This window comes from Cariama cristata, unplaced genomic scaffold (genome assembly GCF_000690535.1).
Source record: "Cariama cristata isolate BGI_N322 unplaced genomic scaffold, ASM69053v1 scaffold12642, whole genome shotgun sequence".
NCBI classification, from domain to species: domain Eukaryota; kingdom Metazoa; phylum Chordata; class Aves; order Cariamiformes; family Cariamidae; genus Cariama; species Cariama cristata.
In genome coordinates, this window is record NW_009605571.1 from 4,162 (window position 1) to 10,610 (window position 6,449).

Genomic DNA, 6,449 nt, shown 5'->3' on the forward strand with positions numbered 1-6,449 from the left:
GTTGCCACCTATTTCTTGGTCTCTCTATAACGTGAAGCCAGCACTGTTTAATGACCGCTTCAGTAAAAGCGAAACTTCTCTGTCAACTTCTGACTGCTGGAATATGGTTTTGTAGCTTGCTGTATGTGACCCAAAATGGCCTGAATGCCTGCAGAGGGAATAGTCTTTCCATGCTTGCTGTCTTAACGCACGACCTGCCTGTGATGTCCATCTGACGGCAACGTGGCCTCTTGCAACAGCTCGTGTCTGTGCTGAAAGGTGACTTTGTGGTTAAAGTGCAGGACCGTGAACCCGAGAGTCCTGACCCCCTCTCTGGTCTTGGCTGAGCTGGTTGCCTTATCTCACTGGGCTCTTTTCTTCTTCAGGAGTGATACCGACCCAGCAGGTACCCAGCCTGTCTGCTAAAAGGGTAGGATGTCCTGGGTGAGAGCCACTCTGATAAGGCAGAGGCAGCGACAGCCCAAGTACTTGCATAATACAGTGCTGTGGGCCAAACTATAAGTGGATTTTTCCTTTTGCATGGCTAAACCCATTACAGATCAGACTGCTCATAATGTAAGTTAAATTCAAGAGCTGGTGGAGCTGAGTTTAGATGTACATGTGTGGGAGCAATAACTTGACAAATGCAAAAAAAGAGACATTGCTGCACTGTCTCTGGGAAGCTGCCCATACATCTTCTGCTTGTTTAGCATCCATGAGAGAACAGCAGACGCGAGGGAGAAGCTGTGGCTTGTGAAATGAAGAGCATGTCGTCCCCTTACTGGGGGAAGGAGAGGAGCGAGATCTAAAAAGATGGGGAGTAGGAGTGAAATGAGGGATGCAGGTGTGCACAGCAGGGTCTGCCCTGGGCTTCCCTGTCCTCGCTGGGTGAGGCTCTTCAGGAAGAGAGGCGAGGACGAGATCAGTGGAAAAAGACATTGTGGAGGCTGCCATTGTGCAAGGTGGAGCGTTGGCTATCCTGCCGGTCCAGGCTCAATCAGAGCACGGGTGGCTGGCAGCAGGAGTGGATGGGATTGTCTTCCCTGAGAAAAGCAGACCGGTGTAAAATCTCCAAAGGAGAGTGACTAGCAAGTGCTTGTGCCCCAGGCAAGTCGGGATCTTGTTTAGAGGCTTGCTGAGAGCTGAGCTCTGTTCATCAGCGGTTTGTTGGGGTAACAAGTTGCCGTCGGGTAGGCTTGCTCCAGCGTCAGTGTTGAGTCTGCTCTAATGCTCCATGCTGTCTTTAGCAGTTCTGTGGCTTGCATCCAGCTCTGTTCAGCCTGCTCCAAACTGCGTATATAGAATAAGCTTGTATGTATGAAATTGAAGTCTGCGAATGATGCATTTTGTCCCTTGTTGTACCCCAGCTAGCCACTGCAGCAGCCAGAGCGGTACCCTAGCTCCTGTATTTCTGTAGCGACGATAGTGTCCGTGCTCCTTCCCTGCAGCTGGCTTTGTTGGAGCAAGGTTGAGATGTCAGGGAGCTTAGTGTTATGTGAGGCACTGGAGTTCATCCTTCAGAAAAAGGAGAAGACTGGGCTTGAGAAACCAGGCTTTGGTTGGTATGATAAATAGATAAAACATAGTTGAGTATGATAAGTAAATAAAACATCACTCTTTCTTGGGGGTAAATGTGGGACAGACCCTGGCTTGTCTGTGAGCTAATCCTGTAACTAATTTTTCCATTGTCTCCCCTTGGATCCATGTCTGTTGATGCAGTGGCTCATTTTGGGTCCTGCTGTGTTAGGCTTGTGATTCTCTCCTTTGTAGCAGAGGCCCAACAAATGCTGGTGAAAGCAGGAGGTACCTCCTGCCTGCGTGTGTGTGCACGCACACCCCTTGCCTACCCTGCTTGTGTGCCAAGGCCGAATATATCACCTTATATTATAACCTTGGTCATGCAAGGTTTCTCCCAGTCTTGTTTCCCCCGGCCTTTTCCTGATTTGTGTGATACCATGAGTCCAACCAGCTTTTTCTGGAGGGTTTGTCCCACTTTCCATGCAGGCAGCCTTGGGCAAGTGGTCTGCTCCCTGACCTGCTTCGACAGGCGTGTGCTGGCTTCTTGCTCCGCTGATATGGGAGGGAGTATGAGGATAAGTGCTGGGAGGATGTTGTTGTGCCCACTGATGGTGTGACCTCCTATCTGGCAGTCAGCGTTGCTGCTGATGGATGAGGAAGCACACCCAAATCCATGCTACACTTTCTGCCTCATCGTTCTGCTGGGGGATGTGGTGGCTGTGAGTACGTTAAGGCTATGAGGGTCAGATCTGCTCTTTCTACTCAGAGTACAGATGCACGCCCTTCATCCTGCTGTGCTCGGTTGCAGCTGACAACTCCCTGGCTATTCTGGTGGCCCCCATGAATTTCTAAATGTCAGGGTATTCATTCTCAAAACACACACGTGCTGGAAAGAAGTGACTGCCATGGCCATGGTGAAGGTGGGAAATAGAGGCATGAGAGAGTTGGACCTAGATCTGGAAAAGTGATTCTGCTCCTGCTTTTCCACAGAAGCAAGGAGACGGCCTTGTAGTTGCAGGGGCATGTGCAGGGTCTTACCGGGTCTGTGGCAGAGCAGGGAGGTGGGTGGATGAGGGTGGAAATCTCTTGGCTGATCCCTGCGCATCCAGTACAGTTGGTATAATTGTAGCACGATTCCTTGCGCAGAAGGGATGAAAGCCACAGTATTCATCCCAGAAAGCCACTGTAGAGGCAAAATTGGGACATATTTCCGAGAGTGGCTGGCAAAGTCAACAGAGATATATTGTCTAGTGCTGGATCAGTTCTGTGTTCCCATCCCTGCAATACACTCAGTATTGAAGGATCAGTGGCTAAAGACATCAGACACCTAATTAGAGATGTTTTCCAGTGTGAAAAGCATTGTCTTCTGAAATTACTGTCCCTTTATGTATCTCAGTTTGTCATTCAGAGACTGAAGTCATTCCACAAACTCTGGTAACATTGAGCAAGACTCAAGGAAAGCAAGACGACAGAGCTGTAGGCTGTGCGGGGAGGTGGGGCTGCGTAGAGCACAGTCTGGATTCGATGTGCAGATGATGATCTGCGTGGGGCTGTTGAGCAGATGCGGTGATGGAGACAATCGGTTGATGTTGGACTGGGAGGTCCACCAACTGACTTGTAAATGTTGCTGTTTCCCTGCCAACCATGCTGGCTTGTGATGGGTGGCTGAGGATGGAGGATGCTTCGGAGCACAAAAGTTTTTTTTTAAATCACTGACAGTGGTTATTTAGAGCTGCAGCAAAGTGCTTTTTGTGGGCATAGCACTACAGCTTAACTTTGGTCTCCAAGAAATTGGTTTGCTACCGATCCCTACCACAAAACACAGAATCTTAGGGCTGGTCCTAGGCCGAGTGTCATCATAAGCCAACCTCGGTCGTCCTGACCATGTCAGTAGCCCTTCAGCGTGGATCTAACAAGGCAGTGCCTCAGTGGGGTGAGAGCAGTTCTCTCCCTATTTTGTAGCACGCACAAGGAGAATACAAATAGAAGGAAAATGGCCTTTCTTGACTGATTGCAGCAACTACTGTCATGGTTTTCTTCTTGAGATCATTTCCTATTTGCCATCCCAGGCAAAAATTTGGGCTGGGACTTTCAAACCCCAAATAACGTTTGCTTAATAATTAGTTATCTGATCCCCACAACTACTGCATCTGATTATCAGGAGCCAGACAAGATGTCCTCTGCTTCACGTTCCTTCCATGATGAACACACTAATCTGTACAAGTAAGAGAGAATACTTCCTCCACATCAGTTTACACCTTTGCTGTTCTTCTGTGGCGTACGTCCCAGGCAGCCACCCTCTTCCAACCTATACTGTTTCCAACCTGTTTGCTCCTCATATCTGCTAGAAAGTGGAAAACTCTGCTCCAAGTGCCAAGTTCTGGCTGTGGAAGGTGAGTTCTCTTTCTTCTTGCTCCTTCCCAGGGTTTTGCTGGTAAATACGATCACTCTTACTGCTTGTGAGTAACATTTCCCTACCCTAAGTATTTACCAGTGCTTACAGCCAGGGCAAACACTGGGCAGGGAAAGGAGAGGTGTTATTACGACCTCTTGTTTTACAGCTGGGGAACTGAGGAAGGGAAATCCACGTTAACAGGAGGAGCCTGGAGAAGAGCTGAGAACAGAAATTGTTGTGCTAGTCCAGTGCTTTGACTGCAAGATCAGCTTCCCCCTTCCTTTGGTAACTGATGAGTGTCGAAAGATTCAGCACCCAACTGTTGATGTGTTGCTAATCTGATTTTTCTGATGAGTGAAATGCTTTCTCATCACAATGAACCCTCAGAAGGAGGGATTTTGTTTCCTTTTGTCATTTCAAGCAAGGCTGTCCTGTGTGTTGTTTTAATATTTTAGGTACCTGGTCTTAAAAGTGATGTGAGTGGAGGGCTGCAATAGCAGACCTTCCCATGTAAAGTCTTCCAGGCTGTGAGGCTTGCATCTGCAGGGTAGATGTCCTGTGGTAAAACTGAGTGACTTGTTGTGGGTTGAAAAAACAGTAAGAAAATTTGAGCAGTTGAAAAAAGATGTTGTAGCCCTCTGGATGGGGATTGATTTTAAAAAGCAGAGGGCTTTAGAATCTTTGTGTTGGTGGCAAGTGATTGCAAAATGAGCCATCTCCCTTTTGGTCATCCACACTGAGGCACTTTTTGTGGAAATTTTTGAAAAACAAGTGCAGTTAGTTGACCAAGTCTTTGAGGATAAAAAAAACTTCCCAGGGGAGGGAAAAAAAAAAAGGGGGAGATTTCTTCAAGAAGCGAAAAACCCCTTTGCTTCTTCTTAAAGCAGTTTCCGAGGCGCCTAATCTAATCTTTCCAAAACAATTCTCTGGCAGCCAGGGCTCACATATTTTACAAAACAGTGTAGAAAGGAATGTATCGTGACAGTTTAATTTGTTGCTGAAATACAGTCACCTCTGGGGTATTACAGAGCAACCAGGGAGCAGATGATAAACCCGTTCGGGATGGGAGATGAGTAGAGGGAGGCTGCTCAGATGAAACCGCTGATGGAAGATGCCCATGCAGAAATGTAATTCCTGGAATTTAGGTTCATCTTCTTCGTTTGACTCTAACAGAGCTGTAGCCTGTTCACATCTTCTGAACAGTTCCTGAGTCCTTGCATATGTCCTTGCTGTGGCAGCAAGGAGGGTTTTGGTGGTGATTCTCCCAGGCGGGTGATAGGGAAGACCCTCTGGTACTGGCCAGCTTTAGAGATGAAATGGATGCAGAAGAAAAGGTGGAGAATTACAGCATGTAAAGTATAGGTCCCTGTACCTTCTAGTCCCTGGTTGGGGAGGTTGACTGAAGGCCCAGGGCAGCTAGGTGGGTATTGTAGTCACCAATCCATGGGTGCAAATTGAGCTCTGTAAAGCTGGTCTGCAATTTCTACCATTTTAAAGTGAGAACGAGGCGATTGCAGGATGCTCTTGAGAAGGCAAAGGAAAGCCTGCCCGAGTTTTAAAGGAAGACGTACAACTTGAAAAGAAAGAGGTATGGAGTTGTTTCTGTAACCCTATTTAGGGTCCTCAAGAAGAGTGTTGTCTGAAGTATGCTCTTTGTGAAGAGGTGGGAAGCTGAGTGCCTAGCAGAGACCTGAGATTTTTCAGAGCATGCTAGTAAGTACGTGGGTTTTGGCAAACCCTACAATTGCATTGCAGCAGGGTTAGTAGGTCTTGTTCAAATTCTGCTGAAGTTGGTTGAACTGTGTTGACTGCAGTGACCATGGGCTGGCAGGCAGTACAGCATCTCTCAGGTCACTTCAGGTTTTTATCTTCTTTATTTCAAAGTCTGCATCTAGAATTAGTTTATTCAGTTCACAGCTTAGAGCAACTTCAGAATAAATCCCAAGGGAGGAGAAAAAGGAGAAAAAAACAACAACAAAAAAAACCAAAAACCAAACCAAAACCAAACCACCACCACCACCAAAACAGATCAACATAATTGAACAGCTCGTGCTATGGAACTGTGATGTGACTGGCAGCCAAGACGTGGAGGTGGATAACCACCAGTCACACTTTCTCAGCGTAGCTTGCTCTGCGGGGGCAATGGGAGCAAGTACCTGTTGGGATTAGGATGCAAAGAGATAACATTTAAAATCTGAGTCAGGAGCCTGCAAACTTGGTGACAGTGGTATGCTGGGGTGGAAAAAAAAAGCTCTGCCACCAGTAAGTCACCCTTTCAGGGAGCTGATCTTGTTTTCTTCTGAACTCTTCAGTGCAGTCCCACTGTAGGTAGATGTCATGAAGTCTCTTCCGTGCTTGCTTTCCCTCCCCCCCCCATTTGATTTGAGGGCCCTTTGTAACAACTTATTCCTCATTCATCCTGTTGTCAGGGAAGTTATCCTGCCTGCAATCCCTGTCTGAGATTAATTTTCTTATTTACTGTAGCATGAGGGCTGATGGCTTCACCAAGTCTTAGAATAACTCCTCAATCTCTCCCCTGGCCAGACTAACAGGACCA